Below are 23,947 nucleotides of genomic sequence, written 5' to 3'. Positions count from 1 at the left end.
TAAATATTATGGCTCATTTGTGGCCATTTTTGTTGAGTGGGACTATTAGTTGTTTTGTGATTAGGTGAAGGAGTCATGTTTGGATAGTAGAAAGGCGGTTGTTGATTCATCGGTTGTTTGGGGACGGGAATAGTAGGGCTGGGAAGAGTAGGGATAGTAGGATTAAGGGGATGCCAAATAGATTGGGGCTGGAAAATTGGTCAAAGAAGCTTAGGTTCATGGTCAGGATCATGGTGTGGGTTTGGTAGTGAGGGAGGTCTTATTTGATGGGGGGTTGGTTGTGGTGAAGGCTAGTAGTTTTGGTTGGATGAGGAGTGCTAGGGTTAATCAGGTTATAATTATGATTGAAAATCATGGTGCGGGGTTAAGCTGTGGCATATCATTAAGGAGGGGGAAGTCCCTCTTTGGCTAGCTTAAAAGGCTAGTGCTGTTGCATAGCTTCTTAATGATTAGGATGATGATAGAAGGGACGATCAGGCCTCGCAATGTGGGAGTGGGGTTGATTCTACTACAATGGGTATGTAGCTGTGATTAGCCCCGCAAATTTCTGAGCATTGTCCGTAAAAAATCCCAGGCCGGGTGGTAATGAATGAAGTTTGGTTTAGTCGGCCTGGGATTGCGTCTGTTTTAACTCCGAGCGTTGGGACTGCTCAGGAGTGGAGTACGTCTCCTGCAGTAATGATCACGCGGATGGGGGATTCTATTGGGATAACTACGCGGTGGTCAACTTCTAGCAGTCAGAAGTGGCCGTTGGGTAAGTCTGGGGTGGGCACTATGTAGGAGTTGAATGATAGGTCTTTGAAGTCTGTGTATTCGTAGCTTCAGTATCATTGGTGGTCGATGGCTTTTAGGGTGAGGTCTGGTTCATCGATTTTGTCCATTATGTAGAGGATTTGTAGGGATGGGAGGGCGAGGAGTACCAGGACGATAGCAGGTAGGATTGTCCAGATCAGCTCTACTTCTTGGGCGTCTACAGCATTGGACGAGAGTTTTTCTGTTAGTATGTGGGCTAAAAGGTAGAGAACTAGGCTGCAGATAGCTAGGGCAACGATTAGGGCGTGGTCGTGGAATTCAACGAGTTCTTCTATGATGGGTGATGAGGCGTCTTGGAATCCTAGTTGGGAGTGGTTGGCCACATGAGATGTACAGGATTTTTACCTGTGATTTAGTCTTGACAAGGCTATGTAATTGGTTTACTAACGTCTCATAAGAAAGAAGCATGAGCGGTGAATGCAGTTGGCTTGAAACCAGCATGTGAGGGTTCGATTCCTTCCTTTCTTGTACTTGGACGAAGGCCGGTTCCTCGAAAGTATGGTATGGGGGAGGGCAGCCGTGGATTCATTCAACGTTTGTGGTAGTTAGTTCTGGTTGTAGGACTTTTCGTTTGGCCGAAAAGGCTTCTCAGATGATGAATATTAGTATGATTACGGCTACTATTGAGATTAGGGAGCCGATGGAGGAAATGGTGTTTCATAGTGTGTAGGCGTCGGGATAGTCCGAGTATCGTCGGGGTATTCCTGCTAGGCCTAGGAAGTGCTGGGGGAAGAACGTTAGGTTTACTCCTGTAAATATTACCCCGAAGTGGGCTTTTGCTCATGTTTGGTGTAGGGTAAACCCAGTGAGTAGTGGGAATCAGTGAGTAAATCCTGCTAGAATGGCAAAGACGGCGCCTATGGATAGGACGTAGTGGAAGTGGGCAACTACGTAGTACGTGTCGTGCAGGGCGATGTCTAGGGAAGAGTTTGCAAGAACGATTCCTGTTAATCCTCCGATGGTAAATAGGAAGATAAATCCTAGAGCTCATAGTATTGGGGGGGTCTCATTTGATTGTTCCTCCGTGCAGGGTGGCTAGTCAGCTAAATACTTTGATTCCGGTAGGGATGGCAATGATTATAGTGGCTGATGTAAAGTAGGCTTGGGTATCAACGTCTATTCCTACTGTAAACATGTGGTGAGCTCAGACGATGAATCCTAGGAAGCCGATGGATAGTATGGCTCAGACTATTCCCATGTAGCCGAAGGGCTCCTTTTTGCCTGAGTAGTACGTGACTACGTGTGAGATGATTCCGAACCCCGGTAGGATCAGAATATAGACTTCTGGGTGTCCGAAGAATCAGAATAGGTGTTGGTACAGGATTGGGTCTCCTCCTCCAGCGGGGTCGAAGAATGTGGTGTTTAGGTTTCGATCAGTTAGTAATATTGTAATACCGGCGGCGAGTACGGGGAGTGATAGAAGGAGTAGGATGGCGGTAATTAGTACGGATCAGACAAATAGTGGGGTTTGGTATTGTGAGAGTGCGGGGGGTTTTATGTTGATGGCTGTGGTGATAAAGTTGATGGCCCCAAGGATGGAGGAGATACCGGCTAAGTGGAGTGAGAAGATAGCCAAGTCTACTGAAGCTCCGGCGTGGGCAAGGTCACCTGCTAGGGGAGGGTAGACAGTTCAGCCTGTGCCGGCGCCAGCTTCTACAGTGGATGAGGCTAGTAGGAGGAGGAATGATGGGGGGAGGAGTCAAAAGCTTATGTTGTTTATTCGCGGGAATGCTATGTCGGGGGCACCGATTATGAGGGGGACTAATCAGTTGCCGAATCCTCCGATCATGATGGGTATGACTATAAAGAAGCTTATTACAAAGGCGTGAGCGGTAACGATTACATTGTAAATTTGGTCGTCGCCTAGGAGAGTTCCTGGTTGTCCTAGTTCTGCGCGGATTAATAGGCTGAGTGCGGTGCCGACTATTCCTGCTCATGCCCCGAAGATGAGGTACAGGGTGCCAATATCCTTATGGTTAGTGGAAAATAGTCATCGGTTGATGAAGGTGACGGGTAAGATGGCTGAGTGTTGAAGCGTTAGGCTGTAGTCCTTTTTACAGAGGTTTAATTCCTCTTCTTATCGGCTCTGTAGTGAAATTCATGTTGAGTTGCAAGCTCATCGATGCGCACTAGGGTGCGTCAGGGTCTTTGTAGGCAGAAGCCAATTGGTTTAGGCATTTAGCTGTTAACTAGAGTTTTGTGGGATCGAAGCCCATCTGTCTAGGGAGGCTTTAGCTTAATTAAAGCGTCTGACTTGCATTCAGAAGATACAGGTTAATATTCTGTAAGTCTTAATGTGCAGAAACTAAGAGGGTTTAACTCTTATTTAAGGCTTTGAAGGCCTTCGGTTTGGGGTGTTATCCTAAGTTTCTAGACAATGGCATGTATTATTGGGGACAGGGGAAGTAAGAGGATTGATAGTGAGGCAAGGACCGCAGTAGGTGTGCTTGGGGCTTTGCTAGTGTATCATTGTTTTATGTGGTTAGAGGAGTTGGGGGGAAGGGTAATTGTTGAGTGGTATGCGAGGCGTAGGTAGAAGAAGAGGCTGAGCAGTGATAGCATGGCAATTGCCATGGCTGCTGGTGTTATTTCCTGTTTAGTTAGTTCTTGGATGATAAGTCACTTTGGTATAAAGCCTGTTAATGGGGGGAGGCCTGCTAGGGATAAAAGTACTAGTATTAGGGTGGCGTTTAGCACTGGGGTTTTTGTTCATGAGGTTGTGATCATGGATAGGTTAAGGGCTTTGATTTTGTTAAGGGCTAGGAATACGGCTGATGTTATGATTGTGTATAGGTAGAAGGTAAGTAAGGCCAATTTGGGGCTGTAAACTAGGATGATGGCGATTCAGCCTAAGTGGGAGATGGACGAGAAGGCTAGGATTTTGCGTGTTTGTGTTTGGTTCAGTCCTATTCAGCCTCCTAGTGCTGTTGAGGCTAGGGCCATGGCGGTGAGTAGAGCTGGGTCGAGGGATTTGGATGTTAGTAGGAGCAGGGTTAGTGGGGGGAATTTTATGAGGGTCGAGAGTAGCAGGGCTGTTATTAGTGGCGATCCTTGTAGTACTTCTGGGAATCAGAAGTGAAATGGCACTAGGCCCAGTTTAATAGCGATTGCTGCTGTCAGTAGTAGACAGGAGGTTGGGTGGTTTATTTGTGTGATGTCTCATTGGCCGGTGACTCAGGCATTGGTTATGCTAGAGAATAGGACCAGGGCGGAAGCAGCTGCTTGGGTTAGGAAGTATTTCGTTGCGGCTTCTACTGCTCGTGGGTGGTGGGATTTGGCAATTAGGGGAATGATGGCTAGTGCGTTGATCTCCAGTCCTGTCCAGGCCAGAACTCAGTGGTTGCTGGAAATTGTGATTGTGGTGCCCAAGATGAGGCTGAAGGTTATGATTGGGGTCGCGTAAGGGTTCATTAGTAGAGGAGGGGGTTAAACCATCATTTTCGGGGTATGGGCCCGATAGCTTGATTAGCTGACTCTACTAGAAAATAATATAAGGGAAGTATGGAGAATTTTGATTTCTCTTGTGTGGGTTCAATTCCTACTTTTCTAAGGTCAACAGGAAATGAGAGGGCTGTTATACCTCTATGTTCACTTTATCATAGTGACCCTTTGTAGTTCAGGCACATTTCCTTATGTAAGGAGGTAGGCCTGCATAGCAGATAGGTATGCTGATGTGTCAGAGGCACAGAGCTAGTGTGAGGGGTAGGAAGTTTTTTCATAGTAGGTGCATTAGTTGGTCATATCGGAATCGTGGGTATGAAGCTCGGACCCATAAGAAACCAGAAGATAGTAGGAGGACTTTTGTGGCTAGGATGACGGGGAATAGTTCTGTGGGTGGCCCTAGGGCGCTTGGGTTTAGGAATATGATGGCTGTAAGTGTATTTATTAGCATAATGTTCGCATATTCAGCTAGGAAGAATAAGGCGAAGGGTCCTGCGGCATATTCAACGTTAAACCCTGAGACTAGCTCAGATTCACCCTCTGTGAGGTCAAAAGGAGCTCGGTTTGTCTCTGCTAGGGTGGATACGTATCATATTATTGCTAGGGGTCATGAGGAGAAAATGAAGTATAGAGGCTCCTGTGCGACGGCAAAGGAGCTGAGTGTGTAGCTTCCGCTTAGTATGATTATTGATAGCAGGATTATGGCCAGTGTCACTTCGTATGAAATGGTCTGTGCTACTGCCCATAGGGCTCCGATTAGTGCGTATTTTGAGTTCGAGGCTCAGCCTGATCATAGGACTGAGTAGACGGCTAGGCTTGACATGGCTATTAGGAAGAGAACTCCGAGGTTTAGATCTGCTAGGGGAAATGGGAGTGGTAGTGGTGCTCAAGTGGTGAGGGCTAGGACAAGGGCTAGTATTGGTATCAGAATGAATAGAAGTGGGGAAGAGGTAGAGGGTCGGATGGGCTCTTTGGTAAATAGTTTCAGTCCGTCCGCAAATGGTTGAAGTAGGCCAAAAGGCCCGACAACGTTAGGGCCTTTGCGGGATTGTATGTAGCTTAGGATTTTCCGTTCTGCTAGGGTTAGGAAGGCTACGGCAATCAGGATTGGGATGATGTATAGGAGGGATATAACGAGGCAGCTTAGTGTTGTTATTTGAATCATGGGTGAAGCTAGGGAGAGGATTTGAACCTCTGGGGAAAGGGCTTAAGCCTTCTGCACTTGCCGGGCTCTGCCACTCTAGCTGGTCCTTTTCTAGGATTGAAAGTGGTGGGGGAAGGCCCTCTTCACGGTTTAGTTGGTTTCACTGCTTAGAGGGGGGGGGCGTGCTTGTGGTATTGGCCCCACTTTCCCGGTCCTTTCGTACTGGGGAGAGTGTGTCATAGATAGAAACCGACCTGGATTGCTCCGGTCTGAACTCAGATCACGTAGGACTGTTAATCGTTGAACAAACGAACCCTTAATAGCGGCTGCACCATTAGGATGTCCTGATCCAACATCGAGGTCGTAAACCCCCCTGTCGATATGGGCTCTTGAGGGGGATTGCGCTGTTATCCCTGGGGTAGCTTGGTCCATTAATCAATTATATTGGGTCTGGTCACTGTTAGCACTTTGAGGGGTAGCTCTAGGTAAAGAGGTATGGTCTTGTTTTTGGAGGATTTGTTCTCCTCCAAGGTCGCCCCAACCGAAAAATATCGACCAGGCTCTGCGATGGTAGTGGCCCCAGTGGGGTTGATTGAGGATTCGCGGTGGTCGTTGATTTTTAAGTTCCACAGGGTCTTCTCGTCTTATGTTCACATCCCCGCTTTTGCACGGGGAGATCAATTTCACTGATTATCTGTGAGAGACAGTTAAGACCTCGTTTAGCCATTCATACAAGTCTCGATTTATGGGACAATTGATTGCGCTACCTTTGCACGGTTAGGATACCGCGGCCGTTAAACCTAAGTCACCGGGCAGGCATCACCTTCAATACTTGTTTAATTTGCTGAAGGCTATGTTTTTGGTAAACAGTCGGGCCTTATTAATTTGCCGAGTTCCTTTCACAGATTTTAATCGCTCTTATAGGCGCTCCTGAGTCGGGTTAACAGGGTTAGTTAATACGTGGTCTTGTAGGGGTTTTTGTATCTGTCTAGGTCTGTTAATAATGTTTCTATGTAAGCTTGCGCCGTTAGAGGGGTGTGGCCCTGAGTTACTTATTTTAGCATTAATTCTCCTATATTCATAGGTTGACCTGTTTGTGATAAGGGAATCATCTTATTTTGGTATTTTTAGGTGGTGGAGCTTTGACGCACTCTTTTTTGATGGCTGCTTTAGGGCCCACGGTAGGATCAGTAGTAAGAATTATCCGCTAGTCGAGGTTGTGTCCTTTTTTAATGGAGCTGTCCCTCCATTAAATAGCTCTTAATCATCTCATTAGGGTTCAGGATGTCCGGTAGGGAGGATTAAGGGGGAACTTAGATTCGTTTCACAGGTAACCAGCTATCACCCAGCTCGGTTGGCTTTTCACCTCTACTGACAAGTCATCCCACTCTTTTGCAACAGAGACGGGTTCGCTCTCTTTAACTGCTTGAAAGTAGCTCGCTTGGGTTTCGGGGGGGCAAACTTTAGTTCACTTTGCTTGGTTGTTCTCGCTAAACCATGATGCAAAAGGTACAAGGGTTGATCTTTGCTGTCTGTCGCTTTGATTGTTTCACTGCTATTTCATCTTTCCCTTACGGTACTGGGGTCTCTATCGCGTCTAAGTGTCTTTTCTATCGCCTATACTAAGACTGTAAAATGCTTTAGTTTAATTAGTTTAGTAAATTCTTTAGTTTTGGTGTACTATTTGTGTGGTTGAGCTAGAGGGGGGGCTTCAAGACGATCCGGTCTAGTAGATATCTTTCAGGTGTAAGCTGAGTGCTTTGGTGTTATAGCTACGTCTTGATATTCTAAGTACACCTTCCGGTACACTTACCTTGTTACGACTTACCTCATCTTCAGCGTATTTATGGTATTAGTTATGTGGGATGTGGCTTTTGAGGAGGGTGACGGGCGGTATGTACGTGCCCCAGGGCCGGCTTAAAGTAGGCTCTATTGTCCCACTTTACTGCTAAATCCGCCTTCCAGAAGTGGTTTCACGCTTCTTTCCGTGTGCCCTATGAATAGGGAATGTAGCCCATTTCTTCCACTCCATAGGCTATACCTTGACCTGTCTTATTAGCGGGGTGCTATTGTGTCCACTGTTGTGCTCTCATTCGAGGTGGGCTGGCGACGGCGGTATGTAGGCTGTGTTGGCAAGGGGTGGTTGGGTTAATCGGGGATTATCGATTGTAGAACAGGCTCCTCTAGGTGGGTTTGGGGCACCGCCAAGTCCTTAGAGTTTTAAGCGTTTGTGCTCGTAGTTCTCTGGCGGATACTTCGGTAAAGTAAGTATCAAGATTTAGGGCCAGGCATAGTGGGGTATCTAATCCCAGTTTGGGCCCTGGCTTTCGTGGGTTTAAATCAGTCGTTAGTTCCTAAGATCATCTTAATGGTGTGTTTAGGTGCATCTTGGGCTTATGACAGCTCAGTTGCATTTTGATCTTAGTTAGCTAGGATAGGCATTTTACCACTCTTTACGCCGTGTCAATAGGACGGTTGATTTGGGTTTCTTGTATGACCGCGGTGGCTGGCACAAGATTTACCAACCCTTGAAGTTAGGCTGTTGCTATAACTAAGTCAAGTTTGCACTCATTGCTTAATGTTAATTACTGCTGAATACCCGTGGGGGCGTGGCTTAGCGAGGCGTCTTGGGCTACTACTTGGGTGTGCCTGATACCCGCTCCTCAAGGCCTGTATGGGGGTAGGTGGTCGAGGGCGTTTACACTGGGGCGCGGATACTTGCATGTATATATTTAGCAAAAACCAACCGTAAGGTTAGGACTAAGTCTTTTGTCCGCAGGCATGTTTTATGCCATCTTGGCAACTTCAGTGCCATGCTTTGTGTTAAGCTATGTGGACGGGGGTGTGGTTAGCTGATAGTTGAGTGGTGAGTGAGAGTGAAGTATATGAAATTATTGCTTGTGTTTACTATTTTTAGTACTGGAGTTTCTCTAATAAGTTTAAGTTATTTTGTATGTGTTTGTGTGTATATGTACATCGTTCCGATGATGTCATGGAAGGGATGATTAATGGAGTTTTAGAGGTAGTTTGCTGGGATTGGGCGATGAAGGTTTATGCTACATGGTGGTTAGCGAAAGTTTACTGGTTTAGTTTGTGAAGCGCAGGGGTTGCGCTTAATGATTTGTTGTTTTGTGCTATGTCCAACGAGCATTCATCCAATAGCCCCATTTAACCCGGAGGGTGGAGGTAACATTAACTGAATGTGGTCAAAGTGCATCAGTGTCAGGATGATTCCCCATATACGCCAACCGTCTCATCGAGGGACCCTTGAAATATAGGATAGGCCGTGAGGCAGGTGTGTCCAGGCTTAGATTGTGGGACCCCCGAGATCACTGGGAATAGCCACCTGTGAGGTAACCCCGGAAAAAATAAGAGGAACCAGAGGCGCCAAAAAGCTGGAACATGCCGCGATTACGCATTGAGAAGGTGAAAGTACTCACAGATGCCACTTTGAAGGGCAAGGAGGGGTGAGTGAACCCAATGGATGGCCCTGACCGAGGAACCAGAGGCGCAAAAATGTGAGGAGGGCGAGGGGTTTAGGGGGAACGTATGGGCCTGAAGCTAGTCATACCGGACATTATGTGCAACGGGTTGCTGATTTCACGTGAGGAGTACGATTAATAAATCCGTCTGATACGAACTGCATGAGATATGTGGTGGAGAGTTGTTGTTGGAGCATGTCCTGTGAGCATTCATTAAAATGGGGTCTTGTTATGCGCTTGAGTGGAGTTGTATTGGGTGTTGTGGGGTATGGTCCTAGAACATTCATGCCGGGTGGTTTGGTAGGAGTGTGTTTAAGGGTTTAATGGCCGTGTACATGTATGGGTTTAGCACCTGCTTATAAGATAGTCCGTATATAATGTATATTACTGGTACTATAGTATGTATGTATATGGGGTATATAAATTTATGCACGAATATGCATAACCAAATACCCCCGCCTCGGGGGGGGAGGGGGGGGGGGTTAAGCATAATGGCATAGATGGGGTAGAATTATTGGGGGCTTGCGGTTAGTTCCTGTAGTTGAGAACAATGGCGGCTTTTCGAGCCGCAGGCCTCGGGTAGTGTCCGGGCAGGAATAATGACTTATTTTATGTTTTTTTTAGGGATTTGCTTTGCGGTGGGTGTTTTGGGTGTGGCGTCGAATCCTTCGCCGTATTATGGGGTTGTTGGTTTGGTGTTAGCGTCTGTGGCGGGGTGCGGGTGGTTGCTGGGCCTTGGGGTTTCGTTCGTGGCTTTAGTGCTGTTTATGGTGTATTTGGGGGGTATGCTGGTGGTGTTTGTTTATTCAGTAGCTTTAGCAGCGGAGCCTTTCCCTGGGGCTTGGGGGGATTGACGGGTGATTGGATGTGCAGTAGCGTTTGTGGCAATTGTTTTTGGGGGGTTGGTGTTTGGGGGGTTTATGGGGGCTTGGAAGTTCGGGGTTTCTACTGTGAATAATGTTGGGGTGTTTGTTGTTCGGTCGGATTTTAGTGGAGTTTCCATGTTTTATTCACATGGGGCAGGGATGTTTTTAGTGGCGGGTTGGGGGCTGTTGTTGACTTTGTTTGTTGTATTGGAGCTTGTGCGGGGGTTGTCGCGGGGTGCTATTCGGGCGGTTTAGGGGTTAGGGTCAGAGAATAGTTTATTGAAAATGCCAGCTTTGGGAGCTGGAGATAAAGGTTTGAGTCCTTTTTTTCTGAGTTTGGGGTACTCTAAGAAGTGGTAAGTCTTCAATCTTTGGTTTACAAGACCAATGTTTTTATAAACTATTAGAGTATTTAGCAGTTGAGTATTTTGTTTTCTAGGGCGCTTGCGGCGGGGAGGAGAAATAGGAGGATAGTGAAGTAGGCGATTGAAGCGAGTTGGCCGATGATGATGAATGGGTGTTCGACGGGTTGGCTTCCTACTCATGTTAGGACGAGGAGGTCGGCGACTAGTACTCAGAATAGGAGCTGGGAGAGTGGTCGGAATGTTATTGCTCGTTGTTTTGATTTGTGCAGGAATGGGATTAGGAATAGGATCAGTACGGAGGCGGCCAGTGCTAATACGCCTCCTAGTTTATTTGGGATTGAACGTAGGATGGCGTAGGCGAATAGGAAGTATCATTCTGGCTTGATGTGTGGTGGGGTTACTAGCGGGTTTGCTGGGGTGAAGATTTCTGGGTCTCCCAGGAGGTTAACCGCTCATGCTTCTTTCTTATGAGACGTTAGTAAACCAATTACATAGCCTTGTCAAGACTAAATCACAGGTAAAAATCCTGTACATCTCATGTGGCCAACCACTCCCAACTAGGATTCCAAGACGCCTCATCACCCATCATAGAAGAACTCGTTGAATTCCACGACCACGCCCTAATCGTTGCCCTAGCTATCTGCAGCCTAGTTCTCTACCTTTTAGCCCACATACTAACAGAAAAACTCTCGTCCAATGCTGTAGACGCCCAAGAAGTAGAGCTGATCTGGACAATCCTACCTGCTATCGTCCTGGTACTCCTCGCCCTCCCATCCCTACAAATCCTCTACATAATGGACGAAATCGACGAACCAGACCTCACCCTAAAAGCCATCGGCCACCAATGATACTGAAGCTACGAATACACAGACTTCAAAGACCTATCATTCGACTCCTACATAGTGCCCACCCCAGACTTACCCAACGGCCACTTCCGACTGCTAGAAGTTGACCACCGCGTAGTTATCCCAATAGAATCCCCCATCCGCGTGATCATTACTGCAGGAGACGTACTCCACTCCTGAGCAGTCCCAACGCTCGGAGTTAAAACAGACGCAATCCCAGGCCGACTAAACCAAACTTCATTCATTACCACCCGGCCTGGGATTTTTTACGGACAATGCTCAGAAATTTGCGGGGCTAATCACAGCTACATACCCATTGTAGTAGAATCAACCCCACTCCCACATTTCGAGGCCTGATCGTCCCTTCTATCATCATCCTAATCATTAAGAAGCTATGCAACAGCACTAGCCTTTTAAGCTAGCCAAAGAGGGACTTCCCCCTCCTTAATGATATGCCACAGCTTAACCCCGCACCATGATTTTCAATCATAATTATAACCTGATTAACCCTAGCACTCCTCATCCAACCAAAACTACTAGCCTTCACCACAACCAACCCCCCATCAAATAAGACCTCCCTCACTACCAAACCCACACCATGATCCTGACCATGAACCTAAGCTTCTTTGACCAATTTTCCAGCCCCAATCTATTCGGCATCCCCTTAATCCTACTATCCCTACTCTTCCCAGCCCTACTATTCCCGTCCCCAAACAACCGATGAATCAACAACCGCCTTTCTACTATCCAAACATGACTCCTTCACCTAATCACAAAACAACTAATAGTCCCACTCAACAAAAATGGCCACAAATGAGCCATAATATTTACATCCCTAATAATCATACTTCTTACAATCAACCTTCTAGGCCTCCTTCCATATACATTCACCCCAACCACCCAACTATCTATGAACATAGCCCTAGCCTTCCCACTATGGCTCGCCACACTACTAACAGGCATGTTTAACCATGTACGTGCCCCAGGGCCGGCTTAAAGTAGGCTCTATTGTCCCACTTTACTGCTAAATCCGCCTTCCAGAAGTGGTTTCACGCTTCTTTCCGTGTGCCCTGTGAATAGGGAATGTAGCCCATTTCTTCCACTCCATAGGCTATACCTTGACCTGTCTTATTAGCGGGGTGCTATTGTGTCCACTGTTGTGCTCTCATTCGAGGTGGGCTGGCGACGGCGGTATGTAGGCTGTGTTGGCAAGGGGTGGTTGGGTTAATCGGGGATTATCGATTGTAGAACAGGCTCCTCTAGGTGGGTTTGGGGCACCGCCAAGTCCTTAGAGTTTTAAGCGTTTGTGCTCGTAGTTCTCTGGCGGATACTTCGGTAAAGTAAGTATCAAGATTTAGGGCCAGGCATAGTGGGGTATCTAATCCCAGTTTGGGCCCTGGCTTTCGTGGGTTTAAATCAGTCGTTAGTTCCTAAGATCATCTTAATGGTGTGTTTAGGTGCATCTTGGGCTTATGACAGCTCAGTTGCATTTTGATCTTAGTTAGCTAGGATAGGCATTTTACCACTCTTTACGCCGTGTCAATAGGACGGTTGATTTGGGTTTCTTGTATGACCGCGGTGGCTGGCACAAGATTTACCAACCCTTGAAGTTAGGCTGTTGCTATAACTAAGTCAAGTTTGCACTCATTGCTTAATGTTAATTACTGCTGAATACCCGTGGGGGCGTGGCTTAGCGAGGCGTCTTGGGCTACTACTTGGGTGTGCCTGATACCCGCTCCTCAAGGCCTGTATGGGGGTAGGTGGTCGAGGGCATTTACACTGGGGCGCGGATACTTGCATGTATATATTTAGCAAAAACCAACCGTAAGGTTAGGACTAAGTCTTTTGTCCGCAGGCATGTTTTATGCCATCTTGGCAACTTCAGTGCCATGCTTTGTGTTAAGCTATGTGGACGGGGGTGTGGTTAGCTGATAGTTGAGTGGTGAGTGAGAGTGAAGTATATGAAATTATTGCTTGTGTTTACTATTTTTAGTACTGGAGTTTCTCTAAGTCCTAGGACTAGGAGGAAATGGTGTTTCATAGTGTGTAGGCGTCGGGATAGTCCGAGTATCGTCGGGGTATTCCTGCTAGGCCTAGGAAGTGCTGGGGGAAGAACGTTAGGTTTACTCCTGTAAATATTACCCCGAAGTGGGCTTTTGCTCATGTTTGGTGTAGGGTAAACCCAGTGAGTAGTGGGAATCAGTGAGTAAATCCTGCTAGAATGGCAAAGACGGCGCCTATGGATAGGACGTAGTGGAAGTGGGCAACTACGCAGTACGTGTCGTGCAGGGCGATGTCTAGGGAAGAGTTTGCAAGAACGATTCCTGTTAATCCTCCGATGGTAAATAGGAAGATAAATCCTAGAGCTCATAGTATTGGGGGGGGTCTCATTTGATTGTTCCTCCGTGCAGGGTGGCTAGTCAGCTAAATACTTTGATTCCGGTAGGGATGGCAATGATTATAGTGGCTGATGTAAAGTAGGCTCGGGTATCAACGTCTATTCCTACTGTAAACATGTGGTGAGCTCAGACGATGAATCCTAGGAAGCCGATGGATAGTATGGCTCAGACTATTCCCATGTAGCCGAAGGGCTCCTTTTTGCCTGAGTAGTACGTGACTACGTGTGAGATGATTCCGAACCCTGGTAGGATCAGAATATAGACTTCTGGGTGTCCGAAGAATCAGAATAGGTGTTGGTACAGGATTGGGTCTCCTCCTCCAGCGGGGTCGAAGAATGTGGTGTTTAGGTTTCGATCAGTTAGTAATATTGTAATACCGGCGGCGAGTACGGGGAGTGATAGAAGGAGTAGGATGGCGGTAATTAGTACGGATCAGACAAATAGTGGGGTTTGGTATTGTGAGAGTGCGGGGGGTTTTATGTTGATGGCTGTGGTGATAAAGTTGATGGCCCCAAGGATGGAGGAGATACCGGCTAAGTGGAGTGAGAAGATAGCCAGGTCTACTGAAGCTCCGGCGTGGGCAAGGTCACCTGCTAGGGGAGGGTAGACAGTTCAGCCTGTGCCGGCGCCAGCTTCTACAGTGGATGAGGCTAGTAGGAGGAGGAATGATGGGGGGAGGAGTCAAAAGCTTATGTTGTTTATTCGCGGGAATGCTATGTCGGGGGCACCGATTATGAGGGGGACTAATCAGTTGCCGAATCCTCCGATCATGATGGGTATGACTATAAAGAAGCTTATTACAAAGGCGTGAGCGGTAACGATTACATTGTAAATTTGGTCGTCGCCTAGGAGAGTTCCTGGTTGTCCTAGTTCTGCGCGGATTAATAGGCTGAGTGCGGTGCCGACTATTCCTGCTCATGCCCCGAAGATGAGGTACAGGGTGCCAATATCCTTATGGTTAGTGGAAAATAGTCATCGGTTGATGAAGGTGACGGGTAAGATGGCTGAGTGTTGAAGCGTTAGGCTGTAGTCCTTTTTACAGAGGTTTAATTCCTCTTCTTATCGGCTCTGTAGTGAAATTCATGTTGAGTTGCAAGCTCATCGATGCGCACTAGGGTGCGTCAGGGTCTTTGTAGGCAGAAGCCAATTGGTTTAGGCATTTAGCTGTTAACTAGAGTTTTGTGGGATCGAAGCCCATCTGTCTAGGGAGGCTTTAGCTTAATTAAAGCGTCTGACTTGCATTCAGAAGATACAGGTTAATATTCTGTAAGTCTTAATGTGCAGAAACTAAGAGGGTTTAACTCTTATTTAAGGCTTTGAAGGCCTTCGGTTTGGGGTGTTATCCTAAGTTTCTAGACAATGGCATGTATTATTGGGGACAGGGGAAGTAAGAGGATTGATAGTGAGGCAAGGACCGCAGTAGGTGTGCTTGGGGCTTTGCTAGTGTATCATTGTTTTATGTGGTTAGAGGAGTTGGGGGGAAGGGTAATTGTTGAGTGGTATGCGAGGCGTAGGTAGAAGAAGAGGCTGAGCAGTGATAGCATGGCAATTGCCATGGCTGCTGGTGTTATTTCCTGTTTAGTTAGTTCTTGGATGATAAGTCACTTTGGTATAAAGCCTGTTAATGGGGGGAGGCCTGCTAGGGATAAAAGTACTAGTATTAGGGTGGCGTTTAGCACTGGGGTTTTTGTTCATGAGGTTGTGATCATGGATAGGTTAAGGGCTTTGATTTTGTTAAGGGCTAGGAATACGGCTGATGTTATGATTGTGTATAGGTAGAAGGTAAGTAAGGCCAATTTGGGGCTGTAAACTAGGATGATGGCGATTCAGCCTAAGTGGGAGATGGACGAGAAGGCTAGGATTTTGCGTGTTTGTGTTTGGTTCAGTCCTATTCAGCCTCCTAGTGCTGTTGAGGCTAGGGCCATGGCGGTGAGTAGAGCTGGGTCGAGGGATTTGGATGTTAGTAGGAGCAGGGTTAGTGGGGGGAATTTTATGAGGGTCGAGAGTAGCAGGGCTGTTATTAGTGGCGATCCTTGTAGTACTTCTGGGAATCAGAAGTGAAATGGCACTAGGCCCAGTTTAATAGCGATTGCTGCTGTCAGTAGTAGACAGGAGGTTGGGTGGTTTATTTGTGTGATGTCTCATTGGCCGGTGACTCAGGCATTGGTTATGCTAGAGAATAGGACCAGGGCGGAAGCAGCTGCTTGGGTTAGGAAGTATTTCGTTGCGGCTTCTACTGCTCGTGGGTGGTGGGATTTGGCAATTAGGGGAATGATGGCTAGTGCGTTGATCTCCAGTCCTGTCCAGGCCAGAACTCAGTGGTTGCTGGAAATTGTGATTGTGGTGCCCAAGATGAGGCTGAAGGTTATGATTGGGGTCGCGTAAGGGTTCATTAGTAGAGGAGGGGGTTAAACCATCATTTTCGGGGTATGGGCCCGATAGCTTGATTAGCTGACTCTACTAGAAAATAATATAAGGGAAGTATGGAGAATTTTGATTTCTCTTGTGTGGGTTCAATTCCTACTTTTCTAAGGTCAACAGGAAATGAGAGGGCTGTTATACCTCTATGTTCACTTTATCATAGTGACCCTTTGTAGTTCAGGCACATTTCCTTATGTAAGGAGGTAGGCCTGCATAGCAGATAGGTATGCTGATGTGTCAGAGGCACAGAGCTAGTGTGAGGGGTAGGAAGTTTTTTCATAGTAGGTGCATTAGTTGGTCATATCGGAATCGTGGGTATGAAGCTCGGACCCATAAGAAACCAGAAGATAGTAGGAGGACTTTTGTGGCTAGGATGACGGGGAATAGTTCTGTGGGTGGCCCTAGGGCGCTTGGGTTTAGGAATATGATGGCTGTAAGTGTATTTATTAGCATAATGTTCGCATATTCAGCTAGGAAGAATAAGGCGAAGGGTCCTGCGGCGTATTCAACGTTAAACCCTGAGACTAGCTCAGATTCACCCTCTGTGAGGTCAAAAGGAGCTCGGTTTGTCTCTGCTAGGGTGGATACGTATCATATTATTGCTAGGGGTCATGAGGAGAAAATGAAGTATAGAGGCTCCTGTGCGACGGCAAAGGAGCTGAGTGTGTAGCTTCCGCTTAGTATGATTATTGATAGCAGGATTATGGCCAGTGTCACTTCGTATGAAATGGTCTGTGCTACTGCCCGTAGGGCTCCGATTAGTGCGTATTTTGAGTTCGAGGCTCAGCCTGATCATAGGACTGAGTAGACGGCTAGGCTTGACATGGCTATTAGGAAGAGAACTCCGAGGTTTAGATCTGCTAGGGGAAATGGGAGTGGTAGTGGTGCTCAAGTGGTGAGGGCTAGGACAAGGGCTAGTATTGGTATCAGAATGAATAGAAGTGGGGAAGAGGTAGAGGGTCGGATGGGCTCTTTGGTAAATAGTTTCAGTCCGTCCGCAAATGGTTGAAGTAGGCCAAAAGGCCCGACAACGTTAGGGCCTTTGCGGGATTGTATGTAGCTTAGGATTTTCCGTTCTGCTAGGGTTAGGAAGGCTACGGCAATCAGGATTGGGATGATGTATAGGAGGGATATAATGAGGCAGCTTAGTGTTGTTATTTGAATCATGGGTGAAGCTAGGGAGAGGATTTGAACCTCTGGGGAAAGGGCTTAAGCCTTCTGCACTTGCCGGGCTCTGCCACTCTAGCTGGTCCTTTTCTAGGATTGAAAGTGGTGGGGGAAGGCCCTCTTCACGGTTTAGTTGGTTTCACTGCTTAGAGGGGGGGGGCGTGCTTGTGGTATTGGCCCCACTTTCCCGGTCCTTTCGTACTGGGGAGAGTGTGTCATAGATAGAAACCGACCTGGATTGCTCCGGTCTGAACTCAGATCACGTAGGACTGTTAATCGTTGAACAAACGAACCCTTAATAGCGGCTGCACCATTAGGATGTCCTGATCCAACATCGAGGTCGTAAACCCCCCTGTCGATATGGGCTCTTGAGGGGGATTGCGCTGTTATCCCTGGGGTAGCTTGGTCCATTAATCAATTATATTGGGTCTGGTCACTGTTAGCACTTTGAGGGGTAGCTCTAGGTAAAGAGGTATGGTCTTGTTTTTGGAGGATTTGTTCTCCTCCAAGGTCGCCCCAACCGAAAAATATCGACCAGGCTCTGCGATGGTAGTGGCCCCAGTGGGGTTGATTGAGGATTCGCGGTGGTCGTTGATTTTTAAGTTCCACAGGGTCTTCTCGTCTTATGTTCACATCCCCGCTTTTGCACGGGGAGATCAATTTCACTGATTATCTGTGAGAGACAGTTAAGACCTCGTTTAGCCATTCATACAAGTCTCGATTTATGGGACAATTGATTGCGCTACCTTTGCACGGTTAGGATACCGCGGCCGTTAAACCTAAGTCACCGGGCAGGCATCACCTTCAATACTTGTTTAATTTGCTGAAGGCTATGTTTTTGGTAAACAGTCGGGCCTTATTAATTTGCCGAGTTCCTTTCACAGATTTTAATCGCTCTTATAGGCGCTCCTGAGTCGGGTTAACAGGGTTAGTTAATACGTGGTCTTGTAGGGGATTTTGTATCTGTCTAGGTCTGTTAATAATGTTTCTATGTAAGCTTGCGCCGTTAGAGGGGTGTGGCCCTGAGTTACTTATTTTAGCATTAATTCTCCTATATTCATAGGTTGACCTGTTTGTGATAAGGGAATCATCTTATTTTGGTATTTTTAGGTGGTGGAGCTTTGACGCACTCTTTTTTGATGGCTGCTTTAGGGCCCACGGTAGGATCAGTAGTAAGAATTATCCGCTAGTCGAGGTTGTGTCCTTTTTTAATGGAGCTGTCCCTCCATTAAATAGCTCTTAATCATCTCATTAGGGTTCAGGATGTCCGGTAGGGAGGATTAAGGGGGAACTTAGATTCGTTTCACAGGTAACCAGCTATCACCCAGCTCGGTTGGCTTTTCACCTCTACTGACAAGTCATCCCACTCTTTTGCAACAGAGACGGGTTCGCTCTCTTTAACTGCTTGAAAGTAGCTCGCTTGGGTTTCGGGGGGGCAAACTTTAGTTCACTTTGCTTGGTTGTTCTCGCTAAACCATGATGCAAAAGGTACAAGGGTTGATCTTTGCTGTCTGTCGCTTTGATTGTTTCACTGCTATTTCATCTTTCCCTTACGGTACTGGGGTCTCTATCGCGTCTAAGTGTCTTTTCTATCGCCTATACTAAGACTGTAAAATGCTTTAGTTTAATTAGTTTAGTAAATTCTTTAGTTTTGGTGTACTATTTGTGTGGTTGAGCTAGAGGGGGGGCTTCAAGACGATCCGGTCTAGTAGATATCTTTCAGGTGTAAGCTGAGTGCTTTGGTGTTATAGCTACGTCTTGATATTCTAAGTACACCTTCCGGTACACTTACCTTGTTACGACTTACCTCATCTTCAGCGTATTTATGGTATTAGTTATGTGGGATGTGGCTTTTGAGGAGGGTGACGGGCGGTATGTACGTGCCCCAGGGCCGGCTTAAAGTAGGCTCTATTGTCCCACTTTACTGCTAAATCCGCCTTCCAGAAGTGGTTTCACGCTTCTTTCCGTGTGCCCTATGAATAGGGAATGTAGCCCATTTCTTCCACTCCATAGGCTATACCTTGACCTGTCTTATTAGCGGGGTGCTATTGTGTCCACTGTTGTGCTCTCATTCGAGGTGGGCTGGCGACGGCGGTATGTAGGCTGTGTTGGCAAGGGGTGGTTGGGTTAATCGGGGATTATCGATTGTAGAACAGGCTCCTCTAGGTGGGTTTGGGGCACCGCCAAGTCCTTAGAGTTTTAAGCGTTTGTGCTCGTAGTTCTCTGGCGGATACTTCGGTAAAGTAAGTATCAAGATTTAGGGCCAGGCATAGTGGGGTATCTAATCCCAGTTTGGGCCCTGGCTTTCGTGGGTTTAAATCAGTCGTTAGTTCCTAAGATCATCTTAATGGTGTGTTTAGGTGCATCTTGGGCTTATGACAGCTCAGTTGCATTTTGATCTTAGTTAGCTAGGATAGGCATTTTACCACTCTTTACGCCGTGTCAATAGGACGGTTGATTTGGGTTTCTTGTATGACCGCGGTGGCTGGCACAAGATTTACCAACCCTTGAAGTTAGGCTGTTGCTATAACTAAGTCAAGTTTGCACTCATTGCTTAATGTTAATTACTGCTGAATACCCGTGGGGGCGTGGCTTAGCGAGGCGTCTTGGGCTACTACTTGGGTGTGCCTGATACCCGCTCCTCAAGGCCTGTATGGGGGTAGGTGGTCGAGGGCGTTTACACTGGGGCGCGGATACTTGCATGTATATATTTAGCAAAAACCAACCGTAAGGTTAGGACTAAGTCTTTTGTCCGCAGGCATGTTTTATGCCATCTTGGCAACTTCAGTGCCATGCTTTGTGTTAAGCTATGTGGACGGGGGTGTGGTTAGCTGATAGTTGAGTGGTGAGTGAGAGTGAAGTATATGAAATTATTGCTTGTGTTTACTATTTTTAGTACTGGAGTTTCTCTAATAAGTTTAAGTTATTTTGTATGTGTTTGTGTGTATATGTACATCGTTCCGATGATGTCATGGAAGGGATGATTAATGGAGTTTTAGAGGTAGTTTGCTGGGATTGGGCGATGAAGGTTTATGCTACATGGTGGTTAGCGAAAGTTTACTGGTTTAGTTTGTGAAGCGCAGGGGTTGCGCTTAATGATTTGTTGTTTTGTGCTATGTCCAACGAGCATTCATCCAATAGCCCCATTTAACCCGGAGGGTGGAGGTAACATTAACTGAATGTGGTCAAAGTGCATCAGTGTCAGGATGATTCCCCATATACGCCAACCGTCTCATCGAGGGACCCTTGAAATATAGGATAGGCCGTGAGGCAGGTGTGTCCAGGCTTAGATTGTGGGACCCCCGAGATCACTGGGAATAGCCACCTGTGAGGTAACCCCGGAAAAAATAAGAGGAACCAGAGGCGCCAAAAAGCTGGAACATGCCGCGATTACGCATTGAGAAGGTGAAAGTACTCACAGATGCCACTTTGAAGGGCAAGGAGGGGTGAGTGAACCCAATGGATGGCCCTGACCGAGGAACCAGAGGCGCAAAAATGTGAGGAGGGCGAGGGGTTTAGGGGGAACGTATGGGCCTGAAGCTAGTCATACCGGACATTATGTGCAACGGGTTGCTGATTTCACGTGAGGAGTACGATTAATAAATCCGTCTGATACGAACTGCATGAGATATGTGGTGGAGAGTTGTTGTTGGAGCATGTCCTGTGAGCATTCATTAAAATGGGGTCTTGTTATGCGCTTGAGTGGAGTTGTATTGGGTGTTGTGGGGTATGGTCCTAGAACATTCATGCCGGGTGGTTTGGTAGGAGTGTGTTTAAGGGTTTAATGGCCGTGTACATGTATGGGTTTAGCACCTGCTTATAAGATAGTCCGTATATAATGTATATTACTGGTACTATAGTATGTATGTATATGGGGTATATAAATTTATGCACGAATATGCATAACCAAATACCCCCGCCTCGGGGGGGGAGGGGGGGGGGGTTAAGCATAATGGCATAGATGGGGTAGAATTATTGGGGGCTTGCGGTTAGTTCCTGTAGTTGAGAACAATGGCGGCTTTTCGAGCCGCAGGCCTCGGGTAGTGTCCGGGCAGGAATAATGACTTATTTTATGTTTTTTTTAGGGATTTGCTTTGCGGTGGGTGTTTTGGGTGTGGCGTCGAATCCTTCGCCGTATTATGGGGTTGTTGGTTTGGTGTTAGCGTCTGTGGCGGGGTGCGGGTGGTTGCTGGGCCTTGGGGTTTCGTTCGTGGCTTTAGTGCTGTTTATGGTGTATTTGGGGGGTATGCTGGTGGTGTTTGTTTATTCAGTAGCTTTAGCAGCGGAGCCTTTCCCTGGGGCTTGGGGGGATTGACGGGTGATTGGATGTGCAGTAGCGTTTGTGGCAATTGTTTTTGGGGGGTTGGTGTTTGGGGGGTTTATGGGGGCTTGGAAGTTCGGGGTTTCTACTGTGAATAATGTTGGGGTGTTTGTTGTTCGGTCGGATTTTAGTGGAGTTTCCATGTTTTATTCACATGGGGCAGGGATGTTTTTAGTGGCGGGTTGGGGGCTGTTGTTGACTTTGTTTGTTGTATTGGAGCTTGTGCGGGGGTTGTCGCGGGGTGCTATTCGGGCGGTTTAGGGGTTAGGGTCAGAGAATAGTTTATTGAAAATGCCAGCTTTGGGAGCTGGAGATAAAGGTTTGAGTCCTTTTTTTCTGAGTTTGGGGTACTCTAAGAAGTGGTAAGTCTTCAATCTTTGGTTTACAAGACCAATGTTTTTATAAACTATTAGAGTATTTAGCAGTTGAGTATTTTGTTTTCTAGGGCGCTTGCGGCGGGGAGGAGAAATAGGAGGATAGTGAAGTAGGCGATTGAAGCGAGTTGGCCGATGATGATGAATGGGTGTTCGACGGGTTGGCTTCCTACTCATGTTAGGACGAGGAGGTCGGCGACTAGTACTCAGAATAGGAGCTGGGAGAGTGGTCGGAATGTTATTGCTCGTTGTTTTGATTTGTGCAGGAATGGGATTAGGAATAGGATCAGTACGGAGGCGGCCAGTGCTAATACGCCTCCTAGTTTATTTGGGATTGAACGTAGGATGGCGTAGGCGAATAGGAAGTATCATTCTGGCTTGATGTGTGGTGGGGTTACTAGCGGGTTTGCTGGGGTGAAGATTTCTGGGTCTCCCAGGAGGTTAACCGCTCATGCTTCTTTCTTATGAGACGTTAGTAAACCAATTACATAGCCTTGTCAAGACTAAATCACAGGTAAAAATCCTGTACATCTCATGTGGCCAACCACTCCCAACTAGGATTCCAAGACGCCTCATCACCCATCATAGAAGAACTCGTTGAATTCCACGACCACGCCCTAATCGTTGCCCTAGCTATCTGCAGCCTAGTTCTCTACCTTTTAGCCCACATACTAACAGAAAAACTCTCGTCCAATGCTGTAGACGCCCAAGAAGTAGAGCTGATCTGGACAATCCTACCTGCTATCGTCCTGGTACTCCTCGCCCTCCCATCCCTACAAATCCTCTACATAATGGACGAAATCGACGAACCAGACCTCACCCTAAAAGCCATCGGCCACCAATGATACTGAAGCTATGAATACACAGACTTCAAAGACCTATCATTCGACTCCTACATAGTGCCCACCCCAGACTTACCCAACGGCCACTTCCGACTGCTAGAAGTTGACCACCGCGTAGTTATCCCAATAGAATCCCCCATCCGCGTGATCATTACTGCAGGAGACGTACTCCACTCCTGAGCAGTCCCAACGCTCGGAGTTAAAACAGACGCAATCCCAGGCCGACTAAACCAAACTTCATTCATTACCACCCGGCCTGGGATTTTTTACGGACAATGCTCAGAAATTTGCGGGGCTAATCACAGCTACATACCCATTGTAGTAGAATCAACCCCACTCCCACATTTCGAGGCCTGATCGTCCCTTCTATCATCATCCTAATCATTAAGAAGCTATGCAACAGCACTAGCCTTTTAAGCTAGCCAAAGAGGGACTTCCCCCTCCTTAATGATATGCCACAGCTTAACCCCGCACCATGATTTTCAATCATAATTATAACCTGATTAACCCTAGCACTCCTCATCCAACCAAAACTACTAGCCTTCACCACAACCAACCCCCCATCAAATAAGACCTCCCTCACTACCAAACCCACACCATGATCCTGACCATGAACCTAAGCTTCTTTGACCAATTTTCCAGCCCCAATCTATTCGGCATCCCCTTAATCCTACTATCCCTACTCTTCCCAGCCCTACTATTCCCGTCCCCAAACAACCGATGAATCAACAACCGCCTTTCTACTATCCAAACATGACTCCTTCACCTAATCACAAAACAACTAATAGTCCCACTCAACAAAAATGGCCACAAATGAGCCATAATATTTACATCCCTAATAATCATACTTCTTACAATCAACCTTCTAGGCCTCCTTCCATATACATTCACCCCAACCACCCAACTATCTATGAACATAGCCCTAGCCTTCCCACTATGGCTCGCCACACTACTAACAGGCCTACGAAACCAACCATCAGCCTCTTTAGCCCACCTATTACCCGAAGGTACCCCTACACCCCTAATCCCCGCACTAATCCTGATCGAAACAACCAGCCTACTAATCCGCCCCCTAGCCCTCGGAGTCCGCCTTACAGCCAACCTTACAGCAGGACACTTACTCATCCAACTCATCTCTACAGCCTCCATTGCATTAATACCCACCCTTCCTGCAGTATCCATCCTAACAATAATCATCCTACTACTCCTAACCATCCTAGAAGTAGCAGTAGCCATAATCCAGGCCTACGTCTTCGTGCTCCTTCTAAGCCTATACTTACAAGAAAACATCTAATGGCACACCAAGCACACTCATACCACATAGTTGACCCAAGCCCTTGACCAATCTTCGGGGCAGCCGCCGCCCTACTCACAACCTCAGGATTAATCATGTGATTCCACTACAACTCATCCATACTACTAACCCTAGGCCTCATCTCAATACTCCTAGTAATACTCCAATGATGA

The sequence above is a fragment of the Anser brachyrhynchus genome, assembly GCF_964034855.1.
Source record: "Anser brachyrhynchus genome assembly, chromosome: 3".
In the NCBI taxonomy this organism is placed as follows: domain Eukaryota; kingdom Metazoa; phylum Chordata; class Aves; order Anseriformes; family Anatidae; genus Anser; species Anser brachyrhynchus.
Note: the sequence above shows the minus strand (reverse complement) of the source record.